The following is a 22700-nucleotide window of genomic DNA, read 5'->3' on the forward strand; positions in this document are numbered from 1 at the left end:
AGCGAAGGAAAACGAGCGTTACATTCACACGCGCAATGTACGAGCTTAATATGGGAAGTTTTCCAGGGTAGATATACTGCTGACGTGTCTTTGTGTTGCGGGTTGTAACTTATATAGGACTTATTCGCCTGCACGCGGTAAGCAAGTTTCTCTGCACAGTTCCTCTTTCACCAAATTGTTTTTTTTCTTTTTTTTTTCTTCCGTTATCGCCTGCACGATACAGCCTCGTGATTTTGTCGTCTGCAACACTTCTGCTTCCTTGTCGTCTTCTACGCGCGCGCGCACTTCACATGTGTTGTAGGCGACGAGGACACGTACCTCTCGACGTGTCATTGACACACTTCTCGCCGCTCGTGTTGCAGATGTTCCGGGGGTTTGCTATCTGCATATCTGCTCGGCCAGCGTTAAACATGTGTTGCGTACGTACGGTGTATCCGTGTTATATGCTGAAAGCATTTGGAGGGGGGGGGGAGAGGGTTCACCCTCCTAAAATTTTCAATTTTTCATGTGTACGTATACACGCACACAGAAACGCACGCCGGAACGTACATAGAAGGCGGTTAACCTCCCCCCCCCCCCTTTCCAAAAAAAATTTCTAGCTACGCCCCTGCCTGAAAGGATGTGTACAAAGCGAAGGAAGAGGTCGCAATGGTTGTCATTTCAGTTAAAAAGGAAATACGACAGTTTTTTTCTGAATTTCTTTCTGAGCCACCAGCCTGCCCTTTTATCGACGTCACTTCCGTGACGGACATGATCGGCGTTAATCCTTGGTAGATCCCGGCAAATGAAACACTTTCGTATTAAAAACTCGCAGGTTGGCCTCCAGGGCGAAGCATCGAATTCGACAGCAACGAATTGGAGGGCTCTACGAAGAAATGTCGTTTCTGTGTAGTGATTCGTGTAGTTTTAAATTCTGCGCTAAAGGCAGCTCAAGTACTGTGAAACTTGAGGAAGTGCGTTGCACGGACACCCAGCGATTCCCGTTCGTAGAGTTGTCACTGCTCCGTTTACCGAAACGTCGATGACGTGAATGTTTGAGGTAAGCATGTAGGGTTTCCCCGGCACGACTAGAATCTTGTTAGGGAGATTCGCAAACTCGGTATGCGATATGCGCGCTACTTTTTCCTGCGCTTTATCGAGTTGCTGCTTGTTACGGCAGTTGAGATACGTGTCGTCTGCAGCGAGTTCCGTCTGGTTGTTTCCCCCTTCAGATTTAGTGATGAAGCGCCGGTGGGAGGAGCAATCGCTCGCTCCCTGAGGGTAGCGCTCTCACTTGTGCGGCTCGGGTGTCAGCCGCATGTATACTAAGTGTTTTTAGCGATTTTGAGTTATTTATTGCGATTTCTTCTTGGTTATTTCTGTTAATTATGATATTTTACACCTTGTTCGTTTATTTTAACCCGGTTTTGAGCATTGCTAGCTTTGTTTTAGGCCTGTATTGAGAACTTAATTGTGAGCGTGACCATGCGACATGAGGCACTGGATGGGGGAGAAGTTGGGCCTAAAGAGGGAAGATGGCAGACCGCTCAATAATCGGAATTAGATATAGTGAAGACAGCCATTGGTGCTCTATGTCATGTGACATCAAGAAAGGACGTGTCACGTGAAGGGTGAGCTCGCAAGGTATGCCAGTGCAGCTGGAAAGCAAATAAAGATCAAAGATGTCGGGCCATCGGATTGGGTCGTCATCCATTTGTTTCGACGCTCATTGCTGACAACGTTGGTGTTAGAGCAGCGAATAGTCTTCATTAGGCAAAATAAGTAATTTGACAGAATTGTGATGAACTCTGCATAAATTAGTTAAACGTACAGAACTTCATTCCATTATCCCACTCGACACGTCCACTGCTAGAAAAGTAAGGTAATAGGGTGGTCGTTAGTGCATTGTCTCTGATTCATCATAATTAGAGATGGAGTAATTAAAATGTGTACAATTACCGATGAGCTGCTCTAATTCTCCATTTTCGCACGAAAAATAAATGTATCACGATGTTCGATGCGCGTGGATAATTTAATTATTGAATGTACCATCTACAAGAGAAAAACAACATCGTTATGATTGGCGTAGCCAGGGACAAGTATCTATAAACGTTGGCCAGGGATGGGGGTTTTTGGAGGTGGTTCAACCCCCCTCCCCCTAAAATTTTCAGTTTTGCCCGCGTACGCATATGAACACGCGCACGAACATACATAAAGATTAGTTGCCCCCCCCCTCCCAAGAAAAAGGTTTCTGGCTATAGCCCTGATCGTTATGAATTGCTGCCGGAAAATCCCGTCAAATTGGATTTCACGGGACTTTTAATGGAGGTAGTTTAGTTGGAGCTAGTGCAGTGTCAGTAGGGTCTAGTGCAGTGCCTTGATCAAGTGGTCATATCACGTGTAACAGTACGCAGTACGTTGAAATGAACGAGGCATGTTGAACATGCAGGGTGCTTTAAATTTGGTTCTCTTGATACTAGATGTACACTGATTTTTCCTTGTGCACCCCCAGACAAGAAAAGAAAAAGAAGCCGCGTTCACAGAGTAATGAAGAAATTAAACGCTAACAAGAAATTACCAAGTAGAATGAGATAGTGCGTGATAAGCACAAGTGTCGTACTGTTAGGTCTATGGTTGCCAAAGATTGATATAGACCTCAAAATAATCGAGCAAACCAAAATCACGCTGACATTGGGCTTACTGGCAGCAACGAGAAGGAAAGAACACGTATTAGTTAAGCCTAACGACTGTATACGTGCCGCACAGCGCCTCAATGTGATTCTAAAATGTTGCGCGATTTAAATTGTTGGGTTCATCGAGGATTTTGGCACTGCACGCATCCGTACGCGCAACGACGCGTTTTTCGGGAGGTAAGCAAAAAGAAAAAAAATAATAAGCAGGATCGAAATAAGGAGAAAGCCTTCGCCTGATAAAAAAAAAGCTTCGGCGCGCTCGTGTGCGTTGTATGCACCGCCCCACACAGCCGCTCGCATGGCGCGCACATGTCTTCAGCCTTGAGACCGCCTGCACGAAGCCCCGGAAACAGCGGCCGCAGCTACGACTCGCTCCCAAATATGGAGTTCGCGCCGCCAGTCCGCGCCCGTCGCACGATAGCGCCATCGCGAAAACAACCCTAGCTGGGTCGAGAGAAGGTTCCAGCGTTTGTTTGCACAACGCGATGTAGGGGTGGGGAGGTTAGGGGAGAGTAGACTGGGCTGGTTCCCGTGAGGGTCTCGGAAGGACAACCGCAATGAAAGAAAACAGAAAAGAAGCGATACGTATACAAGGAAAGAAAGAAAAAAAATGTAACGACTTCGCACAAGTGGTTCGTGTACGTACTCGTCTCGGCTCACTTATGTGGGACGTCGTCGAGGGAAATCTGAGAAACTCGGTGCGCGTGCCGTCTCTGCTGCGCGTTTTTTCTCCCATTTGGAAGTTTGCAAGGAAAAAGGGGGCTAGCTTCTACGTCCAAATTATTACTGCCAACTTGCCAAAACATGAACAAGCTAGCTAAATACAAAACAAAACAATTAAGTCATTCGGTCAGTCTGCCTGTCAGTCAGTCAGTCAGTCAGTCAGTCAGGCAGGCAGGCAGGCAGGCAGGCAGGCAGGCAGGCAGGCAGGCAGGCAGTCTTTTGGTCGATCAGCCATTCAGTCAATCAGTCCGCTGGTCAGTCAGTAGCCATTGATCGATCAGTCAGTCACTAAGACAGTCAGTCGGATCAGTCAGTCGGATTAGTCAGTCGGATCAGTCAGTCAGTGTGTCAAACACTCGACAAGCAAATCAGGGGGCAGGGCAGAGAGACAGAAAGACAAAAACGTATTTATATCGTAGTAGTGGTTACGAATTCTGTTCTGTCTTTCCGACATGCGGGTCCTTACAATGTAAATTTGCTGATTAACATCACTATAGTTAGGATGTTATCATAGTGGCGATAAAGAACTCTCCGCACATTCAGGAAGCCTCTCCAATCGATCAATCAAGGAAATGTCTCGAGAACAGGAAACGTTTTGGATTGCACATTTGCCTATGTGCGGTCATAATACATTATCATGTCCAGACGTCATCCGCGATTAATTCTTAGCGAGCTGAAAAGCAAATTATTCCGCAATACACGGCGTGAGCGAGATTTTATTATTTACGTAATCAAATAGTCTCTCAGGCTCCTACGTCGGTACAACGTGTGAGGGGGGAATGCAGTAAGGGTAATATCAGGAGCATGAGAACATAGTTATAGAATGCTTATTGAGTATTAGCACCGAACACTGGAATGTAAAAACATCGTTATACTATAGTTAATAACATATATCAGTAATTAGAAAAAATGGGCGTTACACCGCGGTGTTCATAACTAAATGAACAACGATTGCTGTGTGCACATGCTTATCGGAAAGCAAGAAGTCAGTGGCCGACGGCAAAAAGAGGTTTTGTTCTTGTTTTCTTTTTTTTTTGTCTGAAGCATACAAAATGTTGAAACACCGGAAGTCACAGTTTCTAAAAATAGAAGAAAAAAATGGAGGCACGTGAATCATTTGCGACCAATTTCTAGTCTTTCCGGTAGCTCAGTCCCTCATTTATGCACATGTGGAATACAGTAAAACAGCGCAAAATAAAGACGTGTAAGAAACGTTATAATTTTGTCAAGATGTGCAGTGCCTGTCCGTTTTTGTCTAGTGTATTGGTGTTATTTCGCAAAAAATTTCATCGTGGCGCTTCCGTGTGCTCACACCAAAAGCAAATAATCATTTAAGGCCGATCGAAAACATTTGAGTGTAGTTACAGTTGTGTCAACTAGAATGCTAGTGGTCCCAGAGACGCGCGCGATCGCTTCGCGTCGTCTGCTCCGGGAACGCGAGCAGACGACGCCGCCAACGGCGTGTTTCCCGCCAGCGCCGCCGCGAATATAGGAGGGCGCTGCCGTCGGTGCAGTGCGGCGAAGCCATTCAAAGATGGGGGTGCGCTAAGTGGAGGGAGGCACCTCGCGTGCGCGGGTTTTCGGTGTGTCGGTGTATTGTGTTTTAGTGTTTAGCCTTTATGATATTTTTTTTACGCTCTGACATGTGTCTTCTTTTGCCTTCGCCAGGGGCGTAGCCCTTATTGTTTCATAGGCGCCGTGCGTAGAGGTTAGCATGTAGCGTGATCGCGACACAGTCGTGGGAGATCAGGCCCTTCGACGTTGATCGGCGATGGCACTGAGCCGCAAAAAAACAGCGGATGAAGCAGCCAGACTACATGGAGAACGGCGACGGCAGCTACAAGACGAGGACTTTCGTCTTCGAATCGCACAAGGAGTCCCTCACTGTCAAGATCATCGAGGTAAAAAAAGTGGGGGCATCCGGCGCGTTGTGTTATCGCGGTGTTATCAGTTTGAGCGGCGATAGGGCGCGCTGCGCGCGAAAGAAACGCGACGCTCTAGCAGCAGTTTCGGTTTCGGACATCTTGTTGATGCGTGCAACCGGTGCCTTTTAATTTCGATTTGGCATCGGTACACGTATGGCGCGCGCAGGCTCCGTACGAGCTAAAGAAAAAAAAATGGAAGCAGGAACTCTAAATCTCGCGCTTAAAGTAGCGTTAATTCTGCTCCGATCCAGCGCTAATTCTGTGGTTAATGTCGCGCTAATGTGTAGTTCTTGTGTAGGTCTCATGTGGTGTAGTTCTAAATCCCCGCGCAAAGGTTTGTTTTATGTACGTCTCGGTGTAGTTCTAAAACCTGCGCTTAATGCACCGTGAAACCTTAGGAAGTGCGTAGCACGGCCAACCCAGCGATTCTCTTGGCAACCGCGCGCTTGCCGAGGCGGTGGCGCCCTCTCTTGTGCGGCGCAGGTATCAGCCGGACGTTTCGAAAGCGTTTTTCGCGATTTTAGGTAAATTATTGCGAGTGATTCTTGGTTATTTCTGTAGATTATGTTATTTTGAACCTTGTTAGTTATTCACATGGCTTTGAGCATTGTTAGCCACGTTTTAGGCCTGTATTGACTACTGCGTGGCCATGCCAAATGAGACAGTGGATGGTTGACAAGCGCGGTCCCTAAAGTGCTGCACACTTAAAAAAACATACTTGGTACCGATCTTTATTATGTAACCTTCTAGCTGGCCTTCATGCCAGTTAGTGAATGAAACTGTACAATGTGCAAAATATGTGAAGGTGCTGAAAGACATGAAGATGGAGCATACTGGAAGACAACTGGCCTATGTGACACACGTAACCACATACACCGAATGTATTGGTGTTATATTTCTGGTTTATTTATTTATTTAGTCAGGTAATTCAACCCCGTGAGGTATTACCGAGCGCAGTGGCACAAAAAATTCACAGCATATCACGGGTGAATGATGAAGAGCTTGGGCGAAGCTCCTGAAGCAATCATGGTTACACCATGAAATCTTCAGTGGTTTCACCCATCACTAATTAAAGCGATAGCCCAGTACATCATCAAAGACGTGACAAACACTGTATATACTTATACAAGAAATTTTATTAATCGTAAGTGGTAGCTAGACGTGGCTTCCGTTCCCCCTTCATTATAACGGCTTTATGGTCGGTGAAGTAATGGATCAGTGATGGATCGTAGTGGGATGTTTGCAAAGACGAAGTAGTGGGCAGTTTGCAAAGGATCGGTGATGGGTCATTGTGGGATGTTTGCAAAGACGAAGGAGTGGGCAGTTTGCAAAGGTGGTTACGCCGGACAACGGAGACGTGACAACGTTAGACTAAGAGGAGCTTCGCCCCTAAAACAGAAAAGAATAAAGAACGGTAATAGCGACTAGTGCATTTTCTTACACATGACGTCCAACTGCAGGCATGTAGAAAGCAATGTCTGTATTGAAACGATAGAGGAAGGCTGGTGACTCCCAGTCGACGGTGGTTTTTTAGGACAAATTATTAATTACATTTGGTACACCAGGACTGCACACCTACTTTGCGGTGACAGTCGATATGCAATCATGTTACAAGGGGCAGAAGGAAAGTAATTGTTTGAAATTTCCACGAAAGGTGTACTGTTTTATGAAATTCACGCAATTGTGCTTTACGATGCCGTATAGCAAGATTACGAAGGTTTTACTTTTGTTTTCTCTGGGTGATGCTCAATTTGTGCAAGTAATTAGGTACAAAGGCTGGCATCGTAGAATTAATGCTGGGAAATGTTTCTGAAGAGACTCATTTTCACTTATACAGCACAGCATATCATTGGAGTGATGAGCAGCTTGCCTATATATGCTTGTATATTCAGTCGGGGCCGTGGTTCAGTGAACCTGATGTCCCCAAAAACTGATGCCGTCTAAATTGAACGAAAGTGACACCGCTACTAAAGCTGGTACCCTAGATGGTAAGTGAAGGTAATAGAGGGTAGCGAAAGTGATGCTAGCGCTCAAGTTGGTATGCCCGAAATGGACCAAAACTCCAAAAGTGACTGTTTATGTTGAGAGTGATGCTTGCACTGAAGCTGATGCCCAGGCATAAACGATTGGAGAAGTGAAGCTAATTATGTAACCATTTTGGCCAGAGCGGCAAAAGGTGGCAGTGAAAGCGAAGTCAGCACTACAACTGGTATCCCCAAAAGTGGTCATAATGAGTGATCATTCATGGCAAAAGCGAAGCTGTCGCTTATTCTAGCATCATCAAAAGTGACAGAAAGGGATTGATGGCAGTGAAAGTAAATCCAGCACTAAAACTGTTATCACTGGTAGTGATTGAAGATGATTGATAAAAGAAATGAAATCACTCGCCTTAAGTTCATGTTTAAAATGTTAAGGGCAAGTTAAATAGCCCTACGAGCGACTATATTTAATTTTCTTCTGGTTAATCCACAAGGCAGTGACATCCTTTTTCGTTAGTTTCATTTCAATCCAGAAAAAAAACGTTTGTAAATATTATTTTTTCCCCAAACTGTAACAAAATAGAATGACCGCGATGTACACATAGTCACTGAAGTTGACATTGGCCAACTTCAGGCTCTTGTTGAAGTGTAACTCTGTTATTTGCATGACCAAATGCTTCTGTGTGCTGCTTTACTATGTAAAATATTGATTTTTCACATTGTTATTGACTGTTATATTGTTTTATATTGCCTGAATTTATTATGTGGGCTAACAGATTTGTTATGTGCTCTGTGCCACCCTGCAAGAACCCCTGTCATAGAGGTTAGATGTATTGTAAAAAAATTAATTAAACAATTAAATAAGAACAAATGTCGTGATGCTATCACTAAAACTGCCATCCTTGGAAAGTGACAAATACTAATCAATGGCAGTAAACATGGAACGACTACTTAAGCTGGTGTTCTCGAAAGTGATCAAAAGTGATAGATGGTTGCAAGGACGAAACCACCAGCATAACTGTCGTTCCCAATAGTGACATATGAAATCAAATGAAACGAAAATGTGTTTTATTCAGACGTAATTACAGAGAATGTGTACAAAATACTTGGACCAGTAGCCTAAGTGCCTAGTAGCTGGTCCAGCATAGAAAGTACGTAAAGGTTAGCAACGCACATGATTAGTCATGAAATGATAGGTTTTATACATATGCAAGTTTTAATGATATACAGGTCTACAGAGGAATATGTGTTACAATTCACAAGACAAGAAAAAGCATTTACAAGCAAGGTTAATGTTACGCGTAGTTCTTATTTCGAGAGGCACAGTGTTCCGGGTTACAGCTCTGAAGAATTCTAACACTAGTTCGTCATAAACATTGTTACAGGGAGGAAGGTCTAACTTAGGGTGACTTGCTTGCCTGGTGTTTGCACGTGAGGCCCTGCTTGTAGCTAGTTATAGTTTGTATAGTGAGAACTATGTGTCAAAAACACATGCATCCCGTCTCGGTGTGTGTTGCAGATGATGGACCCGAGTTACGGCATGTACGTCTGGCCCTGCAGTCCCGTTTTGGCCCAGTACCTCTGGTTCAACCGGGAGCACATCAAGGGCAAACGCATTCTCGAGGTGAGTGTCTTTCTATACGTAAGGATTAGAAAAAAGTTCCAGTTTCAGCTGGATTATTGAAGTGGAATTCAGCTCAAAGAGGATGAATGTCCTGCTGGAGCTTTGTCAGTTCCCGGCTGGAATTCGGCCATATTCCAGCCAGATATTCTTCGACTTCAAGCTGAGTTATAGTGCTGTATAGTAGCTGAATTATCGAACCGGAAATTGTTCCAGCTGGAAATAGAAATTCTTTCATCTGTGGATCATCTACAACTAGTGCATAATTTCCCGCTGTGTCCTTCATTCCAACCTCCCAGCCACTCGTAACATGCATGATAAATGACTGATGTAGTTTTACGATGCCAAAATCTGAAATTCATTACCTCATGAGGTATAGAATAGCTAACAATTTTGTGTCTTCTGTTAGAAAAAAATTCTCAGACACGTGATTTTCCTTCAGTTTTCTTCTCAGATTGTTAGTCACTTGCACACGAACTTTTGTAAATATATATTGATTTATGTATAATATACTGTTTGGTTTGTTCCATGTGCATGTGTTTGCCTCACTGTTTTGTCACCAGGAAGTGGATATGCACCAAACTTTGCAGCTCCTGCCATTTGTATATTGACTATGGGCCAACGCAAGCCTTTGGCTGCTGGGACTAACAGTTCTTTTGCACAAATTCATGTATCACTGGAAAAAAATTGAAATGTGTGAGAACTCGGCCATTGGTGTATCTAGGAGGGAGAGTTTGGGGGGGGGGTTCAAATCCACCTGAAATTTTGCAGTTTTGCATGTGTATATGTGTACACACACTCGTGCAAACAACATGAAGTATGGTTGAACACCCTCAGCCCCCGCCCCCCCCCCCATAAAATTTCTAGTTATGCCCCTGAACTCAGCACAGCATAATTGTGACCACATTAAACAGAAACACTTTATAGACTTGCCGTGCGCACGTTGTTTTGCACATGTTGTGAAAACGCAGAGGCAACATTTGTGGCTTGATGCGTCCAAGGGCGTAATAGCGGCCATGGACGCGCTAGCGAAACTGGCACAGAGCCTTGACCTTGTTTGCTCCAAGTTGTGGGTCTTCGCCAGCGCATGGCTCAGGCCGCGCGTAGCTGTCAACACTTCCCGTCGTGTTTGCCCCGAGATAACCTCACTGAATCTCTACGAATGACTCGCCATTGTTCATTGTCTGCCTGCGTTAATTTCTGTTTATTATCACTCGCGCTTTGCTGCTACATGCGTGTAGTGCCATATTTTTGTGCTTATAATTACCTGCGCACAAAATTCAAGACACTTCTGTGACTTTCGAAAAGAAGGCATAAGGTGAGGGGGGGGGGGGGCAAAATATGTGTAAGTTTTGCCTTGTAGTGTATATTTAATATATACCACTTTGTAATGCATGCTGCAGTGAACACCCAAGTTGAGTGTGTCAGATTGGTGTATAGAGGTGAACAATTCGTGAACACGGGGTGTCACTGGAGTTGAAGTTTCGACAAGTGGACTTACCTTCTGCATGGTTGCAGTCTTGATGACGACAAGTTCGCTTGTTGAAATGTCGGCTACAGCGGCACCCCGCGTTCACAAATCTTTCATCTCTTCAAGCTTCCATCGTCTCCTCAACTTCTGCCTTTTTTCTGAAATCTGTTTTAATGCACACTCCCACATTTTTACCTAAGACCTGAATTTTTTTGTAGCTGCTTGTACTCACAAAGACGTGGTAATATTTATATTTCGAACACGGAGGACTTACAGATAGTTGGCAGTTGAATTCATTGAGGTCAATTGTTTCAATATTTCGTGTTGGTGAGCTAGCTAGTTGATGTTAGAGTGGGAATCGAACAGCACCGAAAGCATTGTTTCTTGGCTCTACTACACCACGTTCGGTCTTTCTGTTTATGCAGGAAGTAGTACTGGCACTGCCTTTTGCACCAGAAGTTCGGCGCGGTCACAATGTTGACACACTCTTTTATGAGTAATATGTCTCGACATAGGGACGTGATTTGAAATGAGTAATGTGTGACACTTCGAGTATGTGCGTATGAAAATGAGTGAGTGCCGGTAATGTGAACATGAATGAATGTCGGTGACGACGATTTTAAATGGACGCGAGTATGCATGTGAGAGACTGTCATTGAGTTGTGGTGAGCATGGGATCATGAGTGAGTCCAAGTGCTCTTATGGGTTGATGAGCCCGAGGAGCAGAGGGTGAGCGGATTTGGGCTTCTTATTTCACCGAGTCACTTGGAGAATTTTTCATTCGGCTGTCGCACTTTTTTTGTCTTACTCATGTTTTTTCTGCAAATAGTTATTTTAGTGCTCTTCACATTCACAAATAGCGCGTTTGTTGATGACTTTCTGTAGTCGAGCATTGAAATCAAACCACACGTTGGGGAAGTCAACAAGTAGCGTTGGCACTGGCAAATGTGCATTGAACACAGTGGACACTACCTTGTTAAAAAGCAAATATGTGCTTTTGTTCATAGTTGTGCTCATATTTTCTAATGTATTCTTGCTGTTTAATATAATTAATGTTATTATTATGTTCCCTTCGTTTTCGGTGACTTTCTTGCAATTATGAAGTATTTTCAAGTTTGATAAAACTAAACTTCTTCTTTTGGGCTTCTTCGCAAAAGTCGGCCACTTTTCTTGGGCTTCTTTGCGATGATTATTCACTTACTATCAGCTCAGCAGCACCTGGCAACTCTGTGAGGAGGAGCACGAGTTTCCAATGAGTTTGAAGGTGCACAACCAGAATTGGGTGCTTACTATACGGTAAACACCTGTGTAATGAAGCGAGAGGGCCACAATAATTATTTGTTATGCATGTCACTCATATGCCTCGTGAACTTTAATGACCCCAATGAAGCAGATAAGCGCACCGAGAAAAAAAATGTCTATTAAAAAGTCGGCAATTTCTTCTGCTCAGTAGTAATTTACTGAATGCCCAACCGCCACTGACCTGATGCCACCGACATCATGAAGTGCTTCTGCACGTAATCAGGGAGGAAGGAGAGATAGATACATACATACCACGTCAAACCACAATGCTGCACCACAGAAATGGAGGATTTTGCCCATCTATTCATCCATTTTTATTCGTCCTCTTTATTTTTGTAGTTCTTAAATGTTAGCGCCAAATGACCTTGCAGCCCCATTGATCCGTTTATTCTGGCCACTGCATGTTACATGTGTGGCTAAGCGTATTGTTTATAAACAACAATTCAACGATTCGAATGTACATATATGCATTGCTTCGTTAAACAGGCAAATTGCAGTACTGGTCTACGCTGTAGTGGCATTCAGAATACATAGGAGAAGTAGTAATCCAGCCAGGCACATGACATGCCTCATTGGACAGGCTATTTCGCATTCAAAACGGCGTTCACTGTACAAGAATATCGGTTAGTGACTATCAGTGAGCATCTGTGCACTCCACCAACATGTGGTGTTCATGTACCTTGAAAACAGCGCTTTATCGGTTAGCCACGATGGAATCCTCAATGACAGGCATCACTGATTGAGTGCTTTGGTACAGATCGGTGCTGGCACCGGCTTGCCGGGGATCCTGGCAGCTCTGTTGGGAGCCCGGGTGACCCTGTCGGACAGCTCGCCACTGGGCCTCAAGAACTGCCAGCGCAATGTGGAGGCCAACGGGCTGACGGCCAACGAGGTGCCGTGGTCTCCATCTCCTGGGGACTCTTCAACCCGGCCCTCTTCCAGCTCGGACCCATCGACATCATCCTGGGATCCGACTGCTTCTATGACCCCAAAGGTATTCACGCCGTAAAGCTAATGGATGTTCAAATTTAGAGCACTCATGGGATTTCAAATGTTTGTCAGGTCTCAGATACCCTTGCTCTGCCATAACTAACAACTGCGAGCGGATACAGGGTGCACCCGCTAACTCTAGCCAGACTTAAAAATATGCCAACGCACTTTATGACGACACTAGCAAATGCGTGTTGCCAATTATTTTGCAGAGTAAGTCACACTATTTTTCACCTTCTTAATTAATTGCCCATTTAGCCTAGATCATTTTTCTAACTTCTTAAAGGGACACTAAGGGCAAATAACAATTTATGTCAGAGTAAAAGTCAATGTATGTCAGCATCTGAAACGGCAATATTATCAACAGCAGTGCCCTACTTACCGAGGAATTAAGCTAAATGTATCACACGATTGAGCGCCACGAGCGGTAGATTTTGGAAACGATCTCGATGACGTGAGAGAGTCCGGCTGCAATTAATCACACGTAATCAAACTAGCTGCAATAAAAGAACTTTCCGTGCATCAAGAGACGTAGTAAAATGCTGCTTGTTCGTTTCTGTTTGATTCATGGCAAAAAAGAACCCTCTTGGCATTGCCATGGGGAACAGCGCGCGTGGTTCGAAAGTTCCGTTTCGCTGAACTGCGCTTCGCCCGGTGCCCTGCTTCGCTCACGCGGTCGCGTCTCAGTGGTATTTTCGGTATAGTGTACTGCCGCATGTGTTTAGCACGCTCGTGAAAGTCGCTCTGGCAGAAAGTTCGACAAAATACCTCATGCATGTGATGTTGCCGGATGCCCGAATGGTGCACACCCGTGCAGTAAAGGCGGGCAATGTTGGGCACGGCAACAGTGACGTGCAAAATACTGCTTTCAGGTGGGCGATTTGAAGTGCGCTAACGCGATGCGGACCCACTAAAACGTGATTTTATTTCAAAATAAGCACTTCCTTGGCATAATAAGTAGCACTACGAGGTTTCTGAACCGCTATTTACACAATCAACGTCAACTTATATTTGCCTTTAGTGCCCCTTTAAGCAACAAAGCTGGCGCTAAATCTCAATACAAGGTTGTAGATCGGTTTCAAGACGTTTGATTAGACAGTTTCTAACTTTTTATCTATTACGTATTAGGGCTTTTCTTCTTAATGCAGGTGTGCACGAAATATGAAACAATACCACATCACATGTTCACCCCTTGCCCCATAATTGTTAGTTAATTAATCTTGCTTTATTAAGCAATAATCAGAACAAAAAGTATAATGGACCTTCCTCCATGAAACAGCCGGCAACATGCATTTGGTTGCGTGTCGCAAAGCGCATCGGCATACTTTTTAAACTCTTCCTAGAGTTAGCTGGGGCACCCTGTATATTTAATATTTATATGACACTCTTTTGACACTTGCCTTGTTTCAGACTTTGAGAACATCATTGTCACCGTGTCCTACCTGCTGCACCAGAACCCTCACGGGCGCTTCTGGTGCACCTACCAGATACGAAGGTGAGGATCCTGGTGTTCAATGCCTATATTTAATATTGTTTAATATTGTTGGGTCCCAAAAGAATGCTTTTTTACAGTACTCGTGGACTGAAACGTGAAAATTTAGTGCTAGGTAATGCTTGTTCTTTCGTTTCCAGGCATCCACAGGTCGTGTCATATCGGCGTAATTTTGACTCGAACATGTACGTCAGAGCTAACCTTAACTATTCACTTCGTGCACCACGGATGACAGCGCTGCGAACGGCACTCCGGTGACGCAGAAGGGGGGATTCAGCTTTTGTCGTCTGCTAGGCTCTGGCTAGAACAGGAGCATTTTGGTTATAGTTCACTTGCGTCGCACGGCGTTCCTTGACTGCTAGATGTATTTTCTTCTAGTAATACATCTTAAAAGGCTGCCAGCATTACAGGAGGTTGAAACGTTAAGAACTGACATATCTTCTATATACTCACAGCCATCGCGGACAGGATCATGCCGCTGGGTTAGTAGCATAACTCACTGGGTTGGATGGCATTGAAATAGCTTACGTGAAAGCGCGAATGTCCCGCCAAACAAGTTAACGAGAGTCTGCGCTGCTTTCGAAGCGAAGCACAATCAATTTACGGCTTATTCGCTAAGTTAGCGTTGTGTAAACAGACTTGAGTTCAACGAAAATTCACACTTCACTCCCAATTGTAGCCAGGTGGACCTGTGTACACAAAAACGCTGCCACAAAATAAAATTGATAAGTTCACCGACTAGCGGGTTATTGTGGACAACTAGCGTAGATTGGGCAAATGGATGCACATTAAAATTGTACACGTACTATCGGCTCCAAATGAAATGCCAGCAACGGTGTGTGTGGTACAAGTTTTGCACCCTTATGATTAGAAATAGATACAATCCTGCGGTTTGTCGCTCGTGAGCCACATTCATGCTTTCGATCACGCATTGCTGCCTAATCGGGTGTGTGGGCCTGGCAGTGGGGATGGCCAGGACAGTGTGCACTATACAGTCCTGATGCTTGGGCAATGCGCTCTGCTGTTCATGTTTCATTTGACACCGATAGTACAGCTTGGTAAACCCGAACTGAAGACAATGTAAACGAAGGCATGTGTGTTACTTAGCCCTAAATTGTCCCGTTTAATTAATTCATGAGTACTGTACATGATTGGCGTTAACCACTGTGTCGCTAGGTAGGCGAGTTTTCGTGCGACCTCATTTACAACTGGTAAAATATTGCAAGGCTACAGAGTGTTAAATTGGACTTATTTCTGTGGTTTACCTTCTGCATTTGGACAAACGTGAAAATGTGAAACGGTCGCACGTGGAGGGTGCTCGTTCAGCATTTGTTGCAAGAAACCAAGAGTGCTTTTTAACGCTGCTGGAAGAATTTTTACTACAGGGCACTTGCAGCGGCTTCACTGTCATGGATATAAAATTGGAAAGGTTAGTTTTACTGTCGACTTCGTATACTGTGGCTGGAAATCTGTGAGGCCAAAATGGGGGGGGGGGGGGGGGGATAGGGACATACTCCCCATTTTTTAATCTTTGGTGTCAAGAATAGTACGTAGGGATAGACGCGAATGACAAGCGAAGTGCACCACCCACGCTTCACTGAAGAAGTGAGCAAGTATTTATCCATCTTGTCACCAATATTAACGAATGTTGAATTCACGCTGTATCTTTCAAATGTGAGAGGGGGCTTGTTTAGCTGGGACATACATAGAGTGCAGCCAGGGCTCTCCTCAGAAATTTTTTAGGGATGGACATGTTTAGAGGGGAGATGGGATATAATGTTTAGGAATTTCAAGTTTTCAAACTTCCTGTTTTCGACACACATCCACATTTCATTTCTGGCTGCGCAGTCGGGGCATCTGTGACATGTATAGAAAACGGAAGCCAGGGCGCTTGTGTTCTAGCACTGGCTCTGGAGTTGGCGATCTTTGAAACCACAAGGCAACCTGTTCAGGCTCCTTTTTACCTAACCAGGTGGTGGGAGGCATGGCTCGCTGGCATTGCTGCCACACTTGCTATTTATTGGTTCTTCAGGTGCAAATTTCAAAGGACAGTCGGTGTGGTTGGCGGTCTATTGAAAACAGTGAACCAGTGCGGTGAAGCGGAGTGGCAGGGAGTGTTTGCCCCGTCGCATGCAGTTATGTTCGGGGGACGATTTCCCCAGTACGGATCAACGGTGACTATCGCGGACGGCGCGTGACGGAAAAGGGGCGCTCGGAAGGGCCATTAGGCCGTTCGCCTCTACCCGCGCCTTTGTAGCCGAACCCCGCGACCTTTTGTCGACCGCTCCTTTCGCGGAGGAGTCACCCGTACGGTGGAAGCGATCTCACGGAGACTGACAACGTAACAATGTGTCGCCGTCGCGACGGTCCTCACTGAAGGAGCACCGACGTGGTTTTGCAGTAATTGCAACAGGCGGCGGCATCTTGCTGCAGACAAGGTTCGAGACGGCATAGTAAACTGGGCACGTTGGTGTAGTTCATTTCAGTGTACGTTGACTGTGTATGTGATTGATGGCGTTTTAGTTGGCTTGCCGCATAGTGAGGGCAGCAAAGCGTGGGAACGCGGAAGCGGAGACACGTCTCTGAGAGAAACAAAGTTCTCTGCTTCATTGGTGGAGTATCAAAAAGGGTTGGTCCCGTAAGGCGGTCTCAGACGAGACAGGGTGCATTTAAAGGAAGAAATAGGAGAGGAGAGAGGAGAGCTTGGTGCCTCGACGGAGAGATTGCGGAAGGGGACAGAGGTCGTGCTTGGCGCCGACTCTGATCCAGGGACGAAGGACTTAGAGTTATTCTCTTAAGGGCTTGAACGCTTGGTGCGGGCCAGCCCAGTTGTTGTCGCGAGAGCTGTTCAGTGGCCGCCCCGGCCTTTGTTTTGTCTAAGTGTGTAAATAAACTCAAGTTTACCAGGATCTGAACAACCGAGCCGTCCAGTCCTTCAACGTGTCGCCACGATCATCCGAACCATCGGGATCACCTCCATCGACCCAAATTTAACTGGCGCAGTCGGCAGGATGACGTGGCGGCTTCCTGGAGGACAATGAGACATCCTGCAGTCCTGTGTATACACACACAAACCTAAGCAAAGAAAGGTGGGGCGGAGAACCAAAAAAAAAAGGTACCTCGGAACGGTGCATGCAAGTATGCAGTTCGAGAAGGCTGAACGTGAGACAACACCGAGTGCGGCAATCAACTGAGCTGCAGTCAAGATCGGCAGCGTCCTCTCCCCGGACATTGACACCTCACCCGGAGCGGCTGGTGACTGCTGGAGCGACGAGGATTGCGAGAGGCATCGCACGATCGACCGTCGTCCCAAACAAGAAGGCAGACACTGAACGGTACGAATACGTCCACGTACATTGGAAAGCGGCTCCCATGATCTGCTGACTGAGGCCTCGACGAGGAGCCAGCGTGGCGACGCAGCTACCGACAGAAATCACAGGTGGGTCCCTGTTCTGTTTTCTCCGGGAGCACCATGGCGACTAGGGTGACCAGAAGTCAGAGGGCAGATGGGACTAGTGAGAACCACGAGCTTGATCGTGATGAGGCATCGGTAGATACTGATAGCGCACATGTGCGTGCTGTAGAAAGCGCCGATCCAGCTGTACAAGTTCGTGTAAAGGAGCTGGAAATAGAAGCGCTAAAGCTCCAAATCGAGCTGCAAAAATTGAAGCTTCAATCGCACGCGAGCAATGAAGTGGGCGGAGTGACAGGTGTGGTTTGGCGCGGTATGCGGATCAGTTGCGAGCAGTTCTTCCGCCAATGCCGGTTTCCGATGAGCTCGTGCCGGCGTGGTTCCGGAGCGCTGAAAACATGCTGAGAAGCTGCGAGATCCCTGACGAGGTACAAGGCGCTATCATAGTGCCATTTTTGAATGAAAATAGCCGCACATTGGTGGCAAATCGAGCTGAGAACCGAGTACTTTCATACCAGGAGGTTCGCGACCTCGTCCTGCATGAACTAAAGCTCACCCCTGAGGAGTACAAACGCCGCCTTTATGCCTGCCGGAAAGGAGATGAGACGTGGGGGCAGTTCGCCACAAGGCTCGAGATTTTACTAGATTATTATCTCCGCAGTAGAGAGATTAGTAGTGTTCAGGAGCTGCGGGCGTTGCTCATTTCAGACCGGGTCAAGCAGCTGATGCGCGAAGACATGCGCACATACGTGCTACAGCACGAGACCGCGGAATGGCTAGACCTCATGACCTGGCGAACTGGCGCAGAATATGACGAGAGCACGAGTAATCGAAAGTCAGGTAAAACAGCCAACGGTAGTTCGAAGAATGTGAAAGGTTCGATCGCCGCACGTCAGACAGGCTATCGCAGGGAAACGAAAGAAGGGTGTCCGATGCTATGCATGCGGCGAGAGCGGACACTATCGGTGGCAATGCTCGCAAACGACACCTCCACCCGCGGAACAGGGACAAGACCGTTTCCCTCCGGAGAGACTCGCCGCGAGGGTAGCATGTGAACCGGCGGTGGAGAGCTTAATCCCCGAAAGGTGCTATGCCGGTGTGTCAAGATTAACATGGATCGAGTTGATAAGTGCGGGGCGCAAGTCACCGCGTGCTTAGATTCAGGATCAGACATAACAGTGATCAGGAAGGCGTTATTCCGGAAGGGGCAAAACTACAGGGAGTAGGCAGAGTGAGTTTGAGAGGGGCATTTGGGCAGGCTGTCCCCGTTGACCTGATGTACGTCCCTTTGCACTGCATATCCAGAAGGAGGTATTACTCCGGAGCTGATGGAACTGTGCGCGGTTACTGAGAAACTCGCGGAAGGAGTAGACGCTCTCTTAACGCCGGACACGCTAAAGAAGCTTGAACAGCTTCAAAGAAACTCGCGGGAACTGGCGATTCATATTGTGAGGGCGGAGCGGAATTCCGCTGAGGAAGTTGATCACGAGGATGAAAAGAGTGTCAGGAGACGCCGGAGCACCGGCAAGATTCAATGGGGTAGCGAACAGGACGGGTAACGGCGAATGAGGCGGGTAATGAGATCTTCGTAAAAGAGCAACGGGAGGACAGCTCCCTGCGTTTGCCATGGGTGCAGGCGCGTGAGGGTACACACGGAATGTTCACAGAGGGTGAGTTATTGTTCCACCGGGAACTCTTGAACGGGAGGCAGTGTTACCAACTTGTCTTACCTGAAACACGTCGCAATGAAGTGCTGGTGCTCGCTCATGATGTACCTTCCGGTGGCATTTTTTCAGGAGGGAAGCGAAAGAACGCGTTCGTAGTGCATTCTCTTGGCCAACAATGGCGGCGGACATTAAAAAGCCTTGTGAACCTTGCCTTACCTGCCAGAAATTTGCGAATAGAAAGGTGGCCGATCGAGTGCCAATCACTTAATAAGTGTGGCCGATGCCTTGTCGCGCTTTGTCAGTTTTTTCTTGTTTTTTTTTTTTAGATTAGCCAGACAGCGAGAGCATTGTGCCTATATGTTGACTAATTGCCATGGTGCTTCGAGGAATGTACAGTACAGGGTCCAACCTGCGAGTGACGTTCCAAACAGTGCGCGGTGTGCCTGCTTGAGTGCATTTCCGTGTGTGTGTCGTGTGTAGTAACCCCCCTCGTGCTATTATGCGTGACTTCATGTGTTTGACTGACCACAAACAATCGGGAAGGGGCCATCCGGCATGACGCTCGGTAGTGATGTTGGGGAATCTTCTATAACGTGTTCGTGTTTAGTGTTTGTCTTTGTGCGATGTTATTTGCTTACTTGCCTAAGTGAGATGAAGCGTTGTCGGTGCCTTCCAATGTGAATACCCCCCCCCCCCCCGCATGGAATTTTGAAGTTGAATGTACAACAAGCGTACATACAACATTCTTGGGTTGGAAGGAGTTATGTTCGGGGGACGATTTCCCCCGTACGGATCAACGGTGACTAATCGCGGACGGCGCGTGACGGAAAAGGGGCGCTCGGAAGGGCCATTAGGCCGTTCGCCTCTACCCGCGCCTTTGTAGCCGAACCCCGCGACCTTTTGTCGACCGCTCCTTTCGCGGAGGAGTCACCCGTACGGTGGAAGCGATCTCACGGAGACTGACAACGTAAACAATGTGTCGCCGTCGCGACGGTCCTCACTGAAGGAGCACCGACGTGGTTTTGCAGTAATTGCAACAGGCGGCGGCATCTTGCTGCAGACAAGGTTCGAGACGGCATAGTAAACTGGGCACGTTGGTGGTAGTTCATTTCAGTGTACGTTGACTGTGTATGTGATTGATGGCGTTTTAGTTGGCTGCCGCATAGTGAGGGCAGCAAAGCGTGGGAACGCGGAAGCGGAGACACGTCTCTGAGAGAAACAAAGTTCTCTGCTTCATTGGTGGAGTATCAAAAAGGGTTGGTCCCGTAAGGCGGTCTCAGACGAGACAGGGTGCATTTAAAGGAAGAAATAGGAGAGGAGAGAGGAGAGCTTGGTGCTCGACGGAGAGATTGCGGAAGGGACAGAGGTCGTGCTTGGCGCCGACTCTGATCCAGGGACGAAGGACTAGAGTTATCTCTTAAGGGCTTGAAACGCTTGGTGCGGGCCCAGCCCATTGTTGTCGCGAGAGCTGTTCAGTGGCCGCCCGGCCTTTGTTTTGTCTAAAGTGTGTAAATAAACCTCAAGTTTACCAGGATCTGAACAACCGAGCCTGTCCAGTCCTTCAACGTGTCGCCACGATCATCCGAACCATCGGGATCACCTCCATCGACCCAAATTTAACTCATGCCGTGGAGAGAACCCTGACTGCAGCCATAGAATACATGGACAGCACCCTGAGTGGCTTCTAACTGAATCTTTGCCTTACTTCCAGTGCGGACTACTCGATGGAAGGCCTGCTCGGCAGTGGAATTTGGTCTGCGTCCAAGTTCCACTCGAAAACTTTGAGGCAGACTCGCCAACCTCGCCGGCTCGGGCCTCCCGGGCTCGCACACTATCGAGATGCTCGTAATGAGCGTCAACACAACCGTGGAACCCGCTGCCTCGACAAGGCGAAGACGTGAAGAAACAAACTTGCGCGGTGCGTGGCGTCCACTGGCAGCGGAAGAAAAATGTAGCAGTGACGGCTGAAGCGTGATGCCCATTGTCAACGACGTCGTGTGTCAAACATCTTCCCAACCGTAGTCATGGTGTTGTTTTGTTCCGCTTTCTCACCCACTTTCCAAAAAATATGTCAAGATGCGCCCTCAATCTGGTGTCTCAACCCCTCAACCAGGTATCCTCAACCTACGTTGCACCCTCAACCAGGTATCCTCGACCAGCATGTGACCTCAACCTACATTGCACCCTCAACCAGGAATCTGGATATCTGTACAACACATCTGGATGCCACTAGTGTGCGGCTGTGTGGATGTGTATACTCAACCGCGTGTCCTCAACCAGGATGCAACCTCATCCAGGTATCCGTGTAACTGTATGACACGTCTGGACGCCACTCGCGTGTGGCTGCGTAGACTTCTCTTGCTGCATGAAAGTTTGCTTTGATTTCCCGCAAACATGCCAAGTTGTCTCGGTGTGCCACTAAAAGGTTCGGTCTTGGAGGTAGTGTACAACGATGCTGATATATGTACGTATTTGTGCCACATTCCCTACGTCTGAACGTTGTTGACATCCAGGCATAGAGGTGACTTGTTCCTGTCTTAATGATGTGAAAGTCTAGCTTCAATTGGCCATGAACTGGCCAAGCTGTCATTGTACATGACCGTTTTCAGGGCGCTGAACAGTTGACTGAACGAATGAGGACACCCCGCTAAAATTGGGACTTGGATCTGAAGCCAGCTACATACTAGACCAAAGCCAGTGCATTTAGTTTTTCTTGAAAAGAGCAATGTGTCAAAGTTGAAAACCAATTGCCATAGTCTGTCATGTACATCAAGTGAATTTTTGCAGTTTCTTGTTTGGTCATTTGCACACAGTGATACGATAGAAGGTTCTTGTGTGGTTGAAACATATGCTATTGGTCGTTACAACCACTGGGAGATATGTTTTGATGATGTCTTGACTCTCAGAACATAGACATATTTTCTGCCATAGTCTGTCACGTACTAACTGCTGTAGTCTGTCACGTGCCTCTAGTAAAGTTTCCTAACTTGTTTTTTGTTCGGATGGTTTGCACGCGACAATTCGATAGAAGGTTCTTGTGTAGTAAAAACATAGGCAGTTGACTGTTATGCTGCTGGAGAATGTGTTTCGTCGGCGTAGACGTATTTGTTGGTGACTCTTGATCTGAGTGTCATAAGAAAACTTCAAATCGAGCTCGTTCTGGCCAGTGTGCAGGCGAATCACAGGCTTTGTGGAGTTGTGTCTCAATCGTTCTTGTCGCAGATGTTTGAGATCCTTCCTGCTTGTTCTTGTGACTCCGTTTCCTACCACTTCGTTTTCGCGCTTTTCGCGTCTCCACTCGTTGGACCCAACCGCTACGAAGAAGCCCCCTGCCTTGGCGCATGCTGCCACGTTTTTCTTCAACAAAACACTTCGTGAGTGTTTCACGCACCTACACCACATTGCCTCTGCATTCTATCTTTCTCGCATTCACCTTGCTACGCGAT

General features: G+C 46.7%; 1 pseudogene; it reads left to right on the forward strand.

The window, feature by feature from the left end:
* The first annotated feature begins 4924 nt into the window (after positions 1-4924).
* On the forward strand, positions 4925-21420 carry LOC119399071 (histone-arginine methyltransferase METTL23-like; annotated as a pseudogene).
* The last annotated feature ends 1280 nt before the right edge of the window (positions 21421-22700 follow it).

The sequence above is a fragment of the Rhipicephalus sanguineus genome, chromosome 7, assembly GCF_013339695.2.
Source record: "Rhipicephalus sanguineus isolate Rsan-2018 chromosome 7, BIME_Rsan_1.4, whole genome shotgun sequence".
Lineage (NCBI taxonomy): Eukaryota > Metazoa > Arthropoda > Arachnida > Ixodida > Ixodidae > Rhipicephalus > Rhipicephalus sanguineus.